Below are 15,416 nucleotides of genomic sequence, written 5' to 3'. Positions count from 1 at the left end.
TGTACTTTTCCAAGGAACCGATAGAAGCGATGTAGTTGCTCGTCTGAACTGTTTAGTGTTAATTGGCGACCCACCATACAGATCATTCATTGCGCCAACACAAAACCTGTCTCGTCGATGTATAATGCATGCATTTAGCATGAAAGCATTCATCCCCTTTCACATTGACGTCTGCGGAACAAAGTTAAATTTTCACGCATATAACATGAAAAAAGGACACAGCGTGGGTATATTAATGACATATTAATTACCAGATATGAACATTCGGTTCTGTGACCGGAAAGTTTATAAGTTACCCCATTTCCTGAAAGAGTAGTTATTTAAAACGTCAGCTGAAATTAGAGAAATGTAGAAAGTTTGCAAAATTAAATGAGAGTAAATATCTATAGTTTATTGTCTGATGAATTCTACGATAAGTAAAGAAAAGTCAGTAATTGTAATAGTGACAGATGCGGTACAATCACTGAATATCGTTATATAAATCGTCAAAACGCATTGACAGAGTCTATTGTAAGAGTTCTTTAAACCACAATATGCGAACATCGGTGTTTGTAGTTACAGAAACGCACCACAACATCATCCTTCAAGATGATAACTCCATAATTATGCTATTGTGGCTTGGCAGAATGGACTAATTCTCCAAATGCTTCCTTCATACCCAGATTTGTCAATCAAAAACAAAGGAATGCCGGTTCTATGTTTGCAGCCACTTGCAAAGTTAATATTTAAACGGCCCCTTCTGCTTCATATCTGTATATTTTACTTGGATTTGACCCTAACTCTTCTGCTAGGCTATATGATAAGAGAGATGATTCCAACTTTAGTATCATCAATTTCCCATACCTCATCAGTAATATTCCACTTTCACCAACTTGTGGGGTATACATTTCCCAGCTTATTCGATGTGCAAGAGTATCCAGTTCGTGTAGTGATTTTGGAGAGAGACATGGCCATCTCTCTTACAAACTGTTGAATCAATGTTACACCAGAAAAAGACTTGTCTCTACACATTCAAACGCTTTTAGCAGCTATCGCAAGCTGGTAGATATATATAATGTTTCTATTCGACAAATGATCGCTGATGGTATCAGTGATCGATATTGGGCCTTAGTTAGTGACCATTACCTATTTGACTTACAGATTGATATATGGCGGATGCCACATGTGGGATAGGATGCGCTTACTTTTTTAGAAACACCTGACATCACTTCTTGGTCTTTTGGCCTGACGTCCATATTTCGAAAGTATTTACTGTTTTGTTTATTTGCTGTTTTGTGTCTATGTTTACAAGTATTGTATTACGAATTTTGATCTAGTGTTATCGGATTATTGATGGGTATGATGCGATTTTTCTAAGATATGTATTAAAATGTGTATGACTTTTGTTGCATGATAAAAACCGGTATGGCCTCTATCTATACTAGTATAAACACTGACATATTTGTTCTTGAAGTTCTGAATTTCAAGGTTAAGTCAATATGCTTACAGCTACTTGCAGAACATAAAAACTAGGCTAAAACTATGTAAAAGAAACTGGTAACTACTCTTTGATAATCATGATATCTTCGTCGTCTGCTGGGAAATACAAATCATTGTTGAGCTCATAGCAACTTTCTCGTAGAAACTTCATGACGTCACTAACAACTTCGGGTGGCGCCATCTTCTTAAAGTCGCGCAGTTGGACAAGAAAATCAACAATCAAGTTTCCATCTCTCGATCCCTCCTTGAAACACTCTCCAGCCTTGAAATTCATCTTTCTGTACTGGGTATGAATTTTCACGTCCGGCATACGATGTTTCAACATTTTTTGGAGAGTTGCTGACCCGATTCTAGGTATGTAGGGATCTGGAATAACATTTCCAACTCGCAGACGAACTTGTTCCCAGGGTCCTGACAGAATGATACGAAAATCAATTTACTTTCCTGGCCGGGGCTAAAAAATTGAGCAAGAATATCTTCGGCAGTAACTTAAGACTAACTGCAACCTTGAAGATGAATATTACATCCAAACTGAAGAAAGTGACGAGCGAGATTCCAAGATCAAACATAACTACATACTCAGTTTTAAGGCAGGTATTATTTTTCTCTGTCTAAATGCTGAACGCTCAGGACTAAAGATTTGTATCATCATCCTAATCAGTGTACAGAAAATTTGTTAATGTCTTTCCTTCTCTGTTTGAGATTGGTCACACAAATTGATTTCGATTGACAGCTGGAAACATTGAAAGTTTAGCTCCTTAACCATTAACCTGGTGTATAATTTATGTAAACTGGTGATTTATAACCTTGTATGTTTTGACGTCATATTATAAGTACATGGAACTTTCAACTGAATTTGTCTGGCAATACTCCGTCACCGAAAATTGTTATCTCCTCTGAGAAACGTATCAGATAATTGACTCAAACGATTGCAAATGTTACACGTTATTCATCATGGGAGAAATACTTTTCACCTACCTATACCGTCTGACAATACAGCATTCCTCCCCCATTTAGCTGTCCGTATAGCTCTGCGAAGACGTTTGCAGGATCCATGATATGATAAGCACTGTGTTGAAGAAGGATGATATCAAAACTGCCAAGGGCGGCCCCGTTTTCTATTTCTTTCAGGTAAGCTTCTATAGTTTTCTGATGAAACTCGAACTTTACAGTCGTCCACAGACTCTGTTCGTGCCTCGATTTCACCAGATCTTCAAACTTTTGTATTTGATCCTTAGCGGGTTCAATCACAACGTAGCTGATCTTGCGCATGCCAAACTTGTTGATCAGTTTATCAATGACTGCAATGTCGAAAAGCCCTGATGATATAAGACAAAGTACATTTCTTTTAAGTCAATTGTTTTGTTCACAATCTGAAACGTCCATTATTATATGCCCAAGCTGATCACAAAAAAGATTATGGCGGAATTGAGTCCTTTCAAAGCATATATTATTGGCGCACTGAAATAATAGCTAAATAACAAAAGCGAAATATTCTTCTTACGACCTGTGCGTAAAGAAGTGTCCAGAGGTATGTGCATAAAATCTTTGCTGATTTCGCATCGATAACATCTAGTCATGTCATAAAAACAATGTTCAGGTCAGTATACAAGGCAGTAAAATCGTAGTGTATATATACGGTCTATTATGTCACAGAAAATACATGTGTAATTGGTTGTAATTTGTGCCGGCGTGCTTTTGGGAGAGAGAGAGAGAGAGAGAGAGAGAGAGAGAGAGAGAGAGAGGTGTTGGGCGGACAGAGCCATGTAGGCAAACAAAATGGGATAGACAAAAGGACAGAGATATTGCTGAAGGCAGTGACCAAAAAACTTATTTACATTTATTGAGAAATCAAAGCCTATAAATACCGTCAGCTGGTCCTATGGCAAGTACTCGCAGCACATCATCCTTGTCAGGCGGAACACAAATCTATCACAGGCATTCAGTAAATCTTGTTCACGTATACCGAAGTAATTCGATAACCCGTTCCGATAAATCGTCGAGAGTCCCTCAAAGTATTCATTTGGAAAATGAATCGGGCCTTCATTTCTTGAGTCATTCAGGTTCTAAATTGTAAATACACAGAAAATGCCACGTGTGACTATGTTGCTCAAAGTTAGACCAGGGAAGATGAAAGTCTCCTATGTTCGAACTTCGGAATGTTTTAAGAAAGGTATTTGTAATGTGGTAACTATATGTGTATTCATCTACGGGTCCATGAAACAATGTTAAACGCTTGCTAGACTTTTTAAGGGTTTAGATCTATTTTGTACTCATATGCTGCCACTGATGATATTTCGTGCGTGAGGTAATTTTTAAGTATTTGTCGGGGGTTGGTGCAGAATCAAACTACATGCATCAGCTGTATTGGTAGGTAATAATTTAGAAAAGCACACCTAAAAACATTATTCCAAAACATCAAATTCGAAGCTATAAACCAGGTTATTTCTTTAAAACAAGTGATCAAGATTCATACAAAATGTTCTTAAAATATAATGTTGCTAATTTTGTGACTTGAATTGTCTGTCACACACTGGTAAAGTTATCGTACATAACAAAACAGTGGTACTTGAAATTGAATTTCAGCGTTGACGATATGTATGCACGTTCCATACGAAGATAGAGTCTTCATTTTAGCCGGCCATCACAAAACCTTACCAAGAGATCTCAATATAACAGGGCACTAATTTCAAAATGTTCATATTGCTTATACTATTGGCATTCCCATGTACACAAACTGTGCACAACTTCTTGCAGACTTATTTTCGTATTCGTATGTTGCTGAGCCTATACATGTACATGTAATAGTATCACCAAAAAGAAGAACACCTTATAAATTTGCTTATTTCAACATATTCTGGTAAATATAAGGTACTACCACTTCAAAGAACATCCATGCCAATTGTCAAAGAGGAGGTAAGTGGTTCTTTTAAAATGATTTTTTAACAAAAAGGACAAACAAAAGACAAGTTAAAAGAATGTTCATTTCATTATGATTTTATCATATGGATATATAAGAACATCTGTTAGGACCTGCAAACTAAATTTCAAATCAATACGTTGCTAATTTTGTGACTTGAATTGTCTGTCACACACTGGTAAATTTATCGTACATAACAAAACAGTGGTACTTGAAATTGAATTTCAGCGTTGACGATATGTATGCAAGTTCCATACGAAGATAGTGTCTTCATTTTAGCCGGCCATCACAAAACCTTACCAAGAGATCTCAATATAACAGGGCACTAATTTCAAAATGTTCATATTGCTTATACTATTGGCATTCCCATGTACACAAACTGTGCACAACTTCTTGCAGACTTATTTTCGTATTCGTATGTTGCTGAGCCTATACATGTACATGTAATAGTATCACCAAAAAGAAGAACACCTTATAAATTTGCTTATTTCAACATATTCTGGTAAATATAAGGTACTACCACTTCAAAGAACATCCATGCCAATTGTCAAAGAGGAGGTAAGTGGTTCTTTTAAAATGATTTTTTAACAAAAAGGACAAAAAAAAGACAAGTTAAAAGAATGTTCATTTCATTATGATTTTATCATATGGATATATAAGAACATCTGTTAGGACCTGCAAACTAAATTTCAAATCAATACGATTAAACATTTTGGAGAAAACAATTTTCTTAAAGATTGAATAAACAATGAAAAAATCACCAAACGTACAATATTGAAGATATTCCCATGATTTTTTTGTAATTCACATATAACCATAGATGGTAGCTACAAGATAAAAAAACACAGGAATTTGACTTGTACTATCGGAGTTCTAGGCTTTTTACCATTTTCAGTATTTTCATCCCATTTTCATTATTTTACACGAACATATTCATTTGAATAAATTCACATCACTACCCTATGATTCGCCTGCACATCAAATACTGAGACAGTAGGTGCTTGGACTCTGAAGTTCGTGGATCTGAACGAACGATAATACATACATACATACATACATACATACATACATACATACATACATACATACATACATACATACATACATACATACATACATACATACATACATACATACATACATACATACATACATACATACATACATACATGCATGCATGCATACATACATACAGAAAGACATACAGAAATACAGAAAGACATACAGAAAGACATACAGAAAGACATACAGAAAGACATACATACATACATACATACATACATACATACATACATACATACATACATACATACATACATAAGACACACACACACACACATACATACATACATACATACATACATACATACATACATACATACATACATACATACATACCCACATATATTTTGATCATATAAAAGGGATAAAAACCTACATACGATTGTTGTAATGTTCGACTTATGGAATATTTATTAACACAAATTAAGTTGTTATTTACAATTCTTATTAATATTGGTTTGAAATCGCACCTTTTGATTTCTTTAAAATTACAAAAACACCTTAGACCCGTCATTTCAGTCCGAACAGCCATTGCTTCCACGACTTCCACAAACAACTCGCAAATATAGTTATGCTAAAAATATTCAATTGAAAACGCATTAACTTTTGGGGCTTAAACTTAATTGTTGCCGGTTTTGGCAAGTAAAACCTGACCTCGGACAAATAAAAATGTATTGCACTTTCCTGTTCGGACAAGTGATATACTTTGATCAAATTAACATCTTCTGGAAATAAAAGATTCAAGAAATTTTGTTAAACAATGCTCGCTGTTATCGACTTTCAAGTCACTGAAGAGGGAATTACAACAACTGGTCTGTGGGATACCAACATTCAGCTATTCACAGTGATATCCAGCTGTTGTCTTTCCTCAATCTGGAAATTTAATCTCAGTAACGTAAAACTTGCACTTGTCGCAAATGACTCCAAGAGGGGGTGGTCAGTAATTGCAACAGCATGGCGTCGGAGGCTGCGCATCCTCATGGCGAATCAAACCACCCTTTTAATGTAAATTTTTGAAATAATCCACGCCTGATAAAGTCAAAGATTGCTAGGCGGGATCTGGGTCAGGGGATACAGTAGACGTTCAACCAGCTAGACACTCAGAAATTGACGGCGATAAAGCTAATAAAATAGCCGGTCACGGTCGCTGCATTGAGTTCAGTAAAAAGTTCCGTACGTCATCAGGGAGAAATCGTTTACCCTCCACCACGCATGCGCAAAGTTATGTAAATACCCTCATTGGTTCGAAAACGGGAGCCGTACGAGAATGAGAGAGAGCGAACGCCGATGCGAGGCATGCTGCAAGACCCTTCTCCATGGTGGTTCAGAATCACTACGGATCGGCACTATACGTGCTCACAATAACGACCGGGGTCATATCCGATGTCGGAAGCACAGGTCGCTCGATTGAGATTGGGAAGACCAACACTTATGGATCATGACAATTGACATGAACATCAATAGAAACAAAACAAAAATGTAAACTGACAAAAAATTTAGGACAAGCAGGTTTACTCATTGGGCAAATAAAATTTATGGACACTTGCCCGTAGGGCAAGTAGGTGAAAAGTTAATGAGTTCGAGCCCTGACTTCCCTAAATTATTCAAATATTGAAACCAAATTTGATTTAAACGTTCAACTAAATTGTTGCAACATCTGGTCAACCAAATCCTGGGTATGTGGTGATCAGTCCATGATGTTTCAAAAGGGTGTGGAGAGGACGACGCACGACTCCCCTCATAACACGCAATGTTGGTAATGGGTATGTTTCCATATACAATACTATATACAATGAGACGAAAGACGACTAAAAGAGCTGATAGTTACTAATTAATTAGGCTACTGTTTAATCGCGTTCAAGTTGCAGACTTTGCGACGAGACATTCAAATGTGACGAAAGCTGATGGTCACTTGGAAAGACGACTAGCCCCTTCGTTCTTGTTCGATTCTTTTTCGTTCGTCCAATGAAAGATCGCTAGTTAAACTTACCGCAAACTTCACGCCACTCTCGTCCGCGAAATTATTGCTCTTAGCGCCAGTCAAGTGACGGCTGAGTTACTGTGATTTACAACAGTTACTAAAAGCTACTCGAAAGCCCACTGCTGTAAAAACATCAAACAAAGTCTCATGACTGGTAATCAGCTATTATCGCTTCCGGGTACAAGGTCGCTCTGCTTGTGAGGGGCACATAACAAGTACGCGCGCACCAGGAGTATGTCATGTGGTTGCAAACCTGTCACAGGAGTACCAGTAGGACGTACGCCCTCTATGGTTACCTCTCTCGTCGGAACATGTGATCATCTGCGTAGTTGCCTTGAACTTACAGGTATTACTGGTGAGACGTCTCGTGTCTTGCCTGAAAAATGTCAATAATTGTTCGGTTTTGGTAGAGCAATGGAGTGTGAATTTATTATAATGTCTTCTTTTTCTGATGGTGAAACAAGACAGGAACAACAGTGACACAGAATCTTGTTTACTTTCCAAGATTTTATTCAACATTAACACTTGTAACAGCACAATTTTACATGGTCAAACTTTCTAAGGTTAACAAAGGACGAAGAGTGAATATGATTAATGTTTTCCTGTGGTAAAAAAACTTACTTAGGATATCGTCATTATTTACGGTCTTTGTGGGGGGAGGGGTCTGAGGAATTTCAGAACTCTGAAATTTCGAGTAAATCCCCTGCCAACCCCGATACATTTGAGTAACCCCCGTCTCTAACACATAAATTTTGACTGACCCCCCTCCCCGACTTAGAACAGTTAAATACGAAGACATGCATTTATAACATGTACAAAAATACAGCAATAGTACAGACCTTTCATATCCTGCTAGAATATCATCGGTTACCTCATGACGATTGAAAAAGATAAAACAGCAAAAGGAAAGCGTGAGAGGGTTGTCCCCTCTCCCGCATCGAAATTTTGAGAAATTGATGAGTGCAATGATGCAGTCACAATGTAGATACAAAAGCTCATGCTGTAACCACTGTCAAACCATATAGTACTGTTTAATTTGGATGGTATCATGACAAGGTTTTCACTAAGATATCTGACAGGGCAGAATTTGAAAGTACAGGGGGGAACACGCAGGAGGCGGGGGGCAGTGTCAGAGGAGGTTGTACCCTTTCTTGTGTGGAAAATTTGAGAAATTGATGTGTGCAATAATGCAGTCTGATGCAATATGAGAGATGTTATCAATTTGTTTAAAATTATTAGAACACCCCAAAGGGGGAAAGCCTGAGAGGGTTGTCCCCTCTCCCGCATCGAAAATTTTGAGAAATTGATGAGTGCAATGATGCAGTCTGGTGCAATATGAGGTGTTTTATATTTGTTTTTACTGAGTAAAACTGTTAGAACACGCCAGGGGAAGAGATAGTGAGAGGGGTGTTCCCCCTCTCGCATAGAACATTTTTAGAAATTGATGTGTGAAATGGTGCAACCTGAGAGATTTGTGAACAACATGTACAGTAAGTGTTGTCAACTTTGATGCAGTCTTGCTGATGCATTTTAAGGGGCTTGAACTCACAATATCTACAATACTCTTTCACAAAGCTTATCAGTCAGTTAAAACCCCTACAAATAGGTGTTTCAACAAGCAGCCTCAGCTGGTGGCTGATGTTGCTGTGCTGTGATAATATTCAAGACAATCCATAGATAGCTAGGTGTGTGCCTGAATCAGGCAAAACAACAATTGGCAATAATAACATTAGTAATAAATATCAATTTCTGCAAGTCATTTAAAAAATATACCACCAAAAGCAGTGTTGCTCCTGTCTGACAAACAAAACTAGGTATTCCTACTTCCACTTGTTCACTGAAAATGCTATTGTGTTTGCAAATAGTTTGAATTTTCAATTTTCTTAGGACGAATTCCATTTTAACAGCCACTTTTCAATTTTGTAGATCAACAGTAAAAATTTGATGGTCCTAGCTTGAAATGTTTGGATGATTTACATGGAGTTAAGTAATACACAGATGAACCAAGAATAAATGTGCAGTATACACACCAAATAAACAACTGGTGAGAAGGAAACTTGCAACAGCTCCATTAACTTTCCAATGTTGGACGTCAGAGAAAGGTTAAAAAGATTTAATTACTTCCTAGTTGTACGAGTAGTATGTGTAACATTAAATGTAAAACTTCTTGGTTTCAGATAAAAATGTGCAACTATATTTTGACAATAACTGCAAGCAAAATATATTGTAAGTCAACATTGTCTACAGCAAGTTCAAAGTTAAAATCAAAAGCAGACAACCACTGGTAATTGGTCGATGATAACTGATAAATTCAAACCTTGGAAGGAGTAAATATATGCAGAGTATTAATCAAAAATCAATATGGTGTCAGAGGGACAGGTAGTAACCATTTTTGTTTATTCTGTGATGATTCACTTAATTGAGTGATGACATGACAATTGTTTTATGTTTACGTAACAAAATGATTGAAACTAATACAAATAAACTGGAGTCTGTATCAACGGTATGGTGCATCTTGCCATATGCCTTCTGGTGGATTAAAATCCCTCATCAGTGTTTGAGGTTTCCTCCATGAAATATTTGCTAAAGTTGGTCCACTACATAAACATTGCCTCACAACTTTTTCTTGATCAAATATCGCTACAAATTGACACCAAATAAGACTAAATTATTTTCAGTGTCTTCAAAATTGTTTTACAAGGTATTCGGGGTTACTATAGGTCATTCAAGGTTGCAGTCTAATACATTGCCTCAAAAAATAAAAAAAACATGGGTTCCTCAAGTTTGAAAAATGATTGGCTTAGGTAGTCTCCAGGGACTTATTGACAAAAATTGCTCCAAAAATACAAAATTTTGTATTTTCTCACTATATGAAAATATCTGACTTAAGTCATCCTGAGGACCTGTATACTGAATATCAAAATGTCTGACCAAGGGGTTTTGAAAAAAATAAGATCTACAATGACAAAAATAGCCTCAAAAATATGTAACTAAAAAATTGAAAACTATAGAAGATGTTACATATTACAATATGTCATTTTAAAGCAAAATAAATTGTCTTTCTAATGACAGGCCATTCGTTAGGCTATAGTGAAAAGTAAGCTCAGCAGATGACTTACACAACGACACGTTTAACAAAATATATGCGAGTCGGTAATACTGTGACTTCACTGCAACCTTCAAAACATGCCCGTAACAGCCATCCAATCCAAATATTTTGCCTGTTAAAAGTATAATTCATATTTTTGACATGTCCTTGCAGCAAATACGTCATACAAAGCATTGCCTTTTGTAATATGTCTAGGTAAATAATTTGTAGAACTTGAGTTAGTTTTGTCAGTTTTGCGACATAAAATTTTCGGGTATAGGGTAAGTTTTGGTCCTATTTCATGAAAGCTATAGAAAATATTGCATATTGAAATACATCATTTTAAAGGAGAATAAATTACCTTTCTAATGATACCCCATAAACTAGGTCATGTTAAAAAGTAAGCTCAGCACATGACTTACAAGAAGACAGATTTGACAAAAATGCATGTCGGTCTCAAAATTGTGATTTTGCTGTATCCTTCAACACATGACCGTAAGAACTATTGAGTCCCTATATTTTTCTGTTCAAATCCCATTTCTTATTTTAGGGATCCAAAGGCTTCTGAAAAATACAGGTTTGTTATCCTGTAGGGCGGGGGAGGTGCACGTAGACGCCCCCTCTAGACCATGGCCTAATGGATCGATAGTGATGATTGCTGTATCAGTAAGACAAGAAGAATAGAAAATTTCAAAATAATAATTATGTCTTATCAAAATTATTTTATAAAATAGACAGTCATCAACAGTCTATTTACTTTAAGGAGAAAATGACAATATGACTATGTTGGCGCGTTTTAAAGCCTTCATTTTAAAGCTGTGCATTCGTTCATTGCATACCAAAAATGCTCCTTCGCGATATATACCAAATATATATAGCAAAACTTGCAAGTTTAGTGATTACTGACAATATTGCAGGGTCAATACCCAATTTTGACATTTATTTTCTTCTTCAGCAGATTGCAATTAGTAAATAACATCTATAAATCTATTTGATTTTCTTCATTGGAAGGAAACCATAGTTATCATATTTTCTTCCGCTTAAAAATACTGAATTACCAGAAAAAATTGATTTAAAGTTATCCAAAACTATGACGTCATATTCTTTAACTAAGACATTATGCACTTTAGAAAGACCAATATCTACGTTTCTAAAACTATAAGGTATATGGCATTTCAAGCCAGTTTACTTCATCAGGGAAAGAATGTTGTACCCCTACCCCCAGCTTTTGCTAACCTCATACAGATACACGCAATTCAAAATTGACTCCAGAGTAGTGTATTGTTTAATGTTTAATGTTAACACTTTTTTCTTGTTTAATATGTCGAAATTAATAATTTAAACACAGAAAGCTGTCAAAATTTTGCTGAATAAAAAGTAAAACACAATTGTTACATTGTATTTTGGGTAAAACATTTCAAAATTGTCAAAACAAATTATTTTCAAGTCATCCTATTCTATGTACACAAATTTATTTTGCTAAAATTGGTGTTTTTCAGAAAGGGCAGTATCAGAGTTTTCCAAAAATGTAAGGTTTGTGTTATTTCATGCCAGTTTATTTCATGCTAGTTTACTTAATGTAGGGGAGGATATAGTACCCCATACCCCTACCAATTTTTCGCCATTTTTCGCGGTACATGCAAATCAAAAACCAGTGCAGACAGGTAGTGCATCCCAAAATATCCAATGTTAACATCTATTTTCTAGCTCAGCAGATCCCAAAGAACAAAAAAATACCCATGCGATGAGGACAGCGTTGATGATGATATCATACAGTCGTTTCCAATAGTCGTGGCCAGAGATTGAACGAGCTAGAGCTAGGTCATGAAAACAATTCAAAGATACAAACTGCAAAACTTTCTGCAGATCATCTGTCTTACACATACTTTGATTGTGAATATCTTTGTGAAGAATACGACATAATTTGGAAGTTTAGAAATGTGTCCGATTTCTTGATTTACTTCTGTTTTTGATATGGGGTGTCCGAGACTGAGATACACAGAAATCATAGAGTAGAATGGTTTAAATATTTCAGAAGATGTTAGATGTTCGTCGTAATTTCCAGCGCAAAGAAACATTAGAACAAATGCAGGTCTGTACCAGATGTTAAAAAAATAACATCACTCTTGCTTCTCGTAGTTTAGAAATTATCTCAAGGGTTTGACACCTTGTCCGGGAAGACCTTTATAAAGCTTTATGATGTACGAAAATAATTGCACGATAATGTATTGAAACATTAGTACATTAGGCCAGACAAAATTTACAAGATAAATTTGGCATGAACTTTGATCTGCTGGATACTTTTGTGAGTTATCTACAACTGTTGCCATGTAACAGTTCAAAGGTTATTCATGCACTTATTAATCTATGATTATACTATATTGCTTAAATACACGTCATCAAATCAAGATTCGTGCAAACACCTGATATTCGTTGAACAATAATCAATAGCATGTATGAAATAAGATATAACAGTGAAGAGTTGTAGATTAAGATACACTTGGAGTTATTATAGATTAATATCATAATAACGAGAATAAAGTAATCACGAGAATCAAAAACTGGTAATTACTAGAATTCCATTTCTAATTAGGAGATATTTTTTCTCATAAGAATGGAACGAATACGCTACCGTAAACAACAGAAGGCATAGCTTGTTAAGAAAAGATTCCGCTTGATACATTGAAAAGCTCCATAAAACAACAACAAAACAGTAAACAACATAAAATAAAGCTCTCAAATCCTTTATAAACAAACAAACAACAAAAAAACTAAATCTATAAAAAGAACTTAAATTCAAGCTCTCAAATCTTTTATTATTTCGTTGTCTCGAATCTATTACTTTACCGTGACCTCGACGTAATTATGTATGTTGGCAAAAGCTTTGAATATTTATAGATGACGTTAGAGTTATTTGTTGACAGCCAAGATTGCGATATTTGTGTGTTTAATTCAGCTTAATATCAGATCTTAATTACTTAAGGCGACACTTGACGTTACTTTTCCTACTTTCCACACCTTATTATGTATAACTACAGTCAAATTGAAGACCAATCTGTTATGGTCGATGTCTGGAGTCGTAAGTTTGGCTTTTTATTTTTTTATTTTTTTATTTATTTGTTTATTTGCACAAAATGATACATAAAACACCACAAAATGAACAAAATTGTGCATGGATTACACAGAAAAGTCGAAAGACTTATTTCCACTGTGGTCCATATTAACAAAAGACTAACAAAAAATGGAAAAAGTACAAAGTGAGAAATCCGACAACAGAGAGTAAAACAAGCACTTCCAAAAAATAAGTTAAACGGACTAAAACCCTCTGAAAATCACACCAAAGATTAAATGAAATCTCAAAAAGGAGGAAGCCTACAACACGTGGTATTCCCAGGCGGTCACCCATCCAAGTACTAAACACGTCCGACGTAGCTTGGCTTTGGTGATCAGACGAGAACCGGCACATTGTACGTGGTATGGTCGTAGGCAATTGTAATTCCATCTTTCAAAATCAAAGAGAGGCCTGCTATTACAGGCTAACATGCGACGGAGTCTGAAATATAAGCTTGGCCCGTGTACTCAATGTTAGTACAGGCTGTAAGGTCGAGTGTCCAGGGGAATGAATGAATGAAAGAAAGCAATTCAAAATCAGATTGTGTACATTATCTATTTCCAGGCGTTTCAGAAGTTTCCTTCGCTTCGCCGATAGGCATGTGCAACAAATTCAGTCAATATTGAAAAATTTCCCGAAACATGTTTCTTAAGCTGGCATACTTATTTTATATATTTTTGACCTTGACCTTACAATTTTGAGAGGGCAGTCAAGCTGTTCGCATGCAAATGCAATTCTCTTACCCATTCTGAGTCATCAGCGGGAAACTTCAAAATTGGACAGGGAGTATGAGTCGGCTGATCTCGGAACTGTGCCGGTGGGAAAAGGAAAACGTGGTAAGGCCCTGACACTGGGAACCCGCCTTTGAAGTGCAGAGACGGCATTGGGGAGATTGCTCAGGGACATCCCAGAAAAAGGGAAAGTGGGGAGAATGTCCTCTGGGGTATGGTGGAGACATGTGAGAGGGGAAATTTATTAAACGTACATATATGGGACAGGAAATTACGAATAGGTAATATTGTCCCTCGCTTTTGTTTTTGTTGGTTTTTTTTTTGTTTGTTTTTTTGCTGCTGAGACCATTAGAATAACAAAAATATCAAAGCTGCCCCCTGACTCGCCTATTGAAAGACTATTCTGCTAATTCCCTTTGATCAGTAATGCTCATTCAAGATCAATCACACAGTGCGGCCTCAGAACTTGCACGAAGGTCATCAAGCGCGACAGCGTAATCAGCGTAATTGCAATTCTACTGGTCTCTTCGAGAAATCACAGTAGGCAATGACGCTCGACTCAGCTGTCAACAAATTAAACGTATGATAGGCAGCGGTGAAGCCTGAAGATTGAGGAATACGTGTGTACGTGAGAACACCGAGGGTTGAGGGCAAAGATTTTTAGGAATCGAGAACAGTAACGTGATAAAGTGAGTTCAAATTTGTTCAAAGGAAAGATAATGGCGAGATCTAGACTAACCTTTTTGTGTCAGAGAAACAGACCAACCACACAGCAACTTGCTGGGATATAGAATACGCCAAGAGCATAGAAAGCCAACCTGAGACGATGCTTAATGTCGGTCACGAGGCTACAATTTGCATGAAAAGAATGGATGTGAATTCGAAGTTGCTATAAGTGACAACGGCAAACTTGAAAGTGAGAAGGTATGACACTGGTCGATAGTAACTGTTCATTGGTAACCATGACGTCACACAGTAGTATGTGCAGCATGATTTTTGTTTACCTTTAATTTGCCTTTCTGTCATATCAAAGAAACAAATAC

The 15,416-nt window shown here is 36.4% G+C and overlaps 1 long non-coding RNA gene and 1 other non-coding gene across 2 annotated transcripts; both read right to left on the bottom strand.

The window, feature by feature from the left end:
* Window positions 1–2,471: 2,471 nt before the first annotated feature.
* On the bottom strand, window positions 2,472–7,625 carry LOC139132591 (uncharacterized). Its single transcript, XR_011552366.1, has 3 exons — window positions 7,452–7,625; window positions 3,348–3,545; window positions 2,472–2,798 (listed from the first exon to the last, which is right to left on the bottom strand). It is a non-coding gene; the product is annotated as an uncharacterized lncRNA (long non-coding RNA).
* A 6,274-nt stretch (window positions 7,626–13,899) lies between these two features.
* Window positions 13,900–14,018, bottom strand: LOC139134168 (5S ribosomal RNA). The gene has a single exon (XR_011552747.1). It is a non-coding gene; the product is annotated as a 5S ribosomal RNA (ribosomal RNA).
* Between the last annotated feature and the right edge of the window lie 1,398 nt (window positions 14,019–15,416).

Source organism: Ptychodera flava, chromosome 5 (genome assembly GCF_041260155.1).
Source record: "Ptychodera flava strain L36383 chromosome 5, AS_Pfla_20210202, whole genome shotgun sequence".
Taxonomy (NCBI): domain Eukaryota; kingdom Metazoa; phylum Hemichordata; class Enteropneusta; family Ptychoderidae; genus Ptychodera; species Ptychodera flava.
The sequence above is the reverse complement of the archived record's forward strand: the minus strand, read 5'-3'. Positions and strand labels throughout refer to the sequence as shown.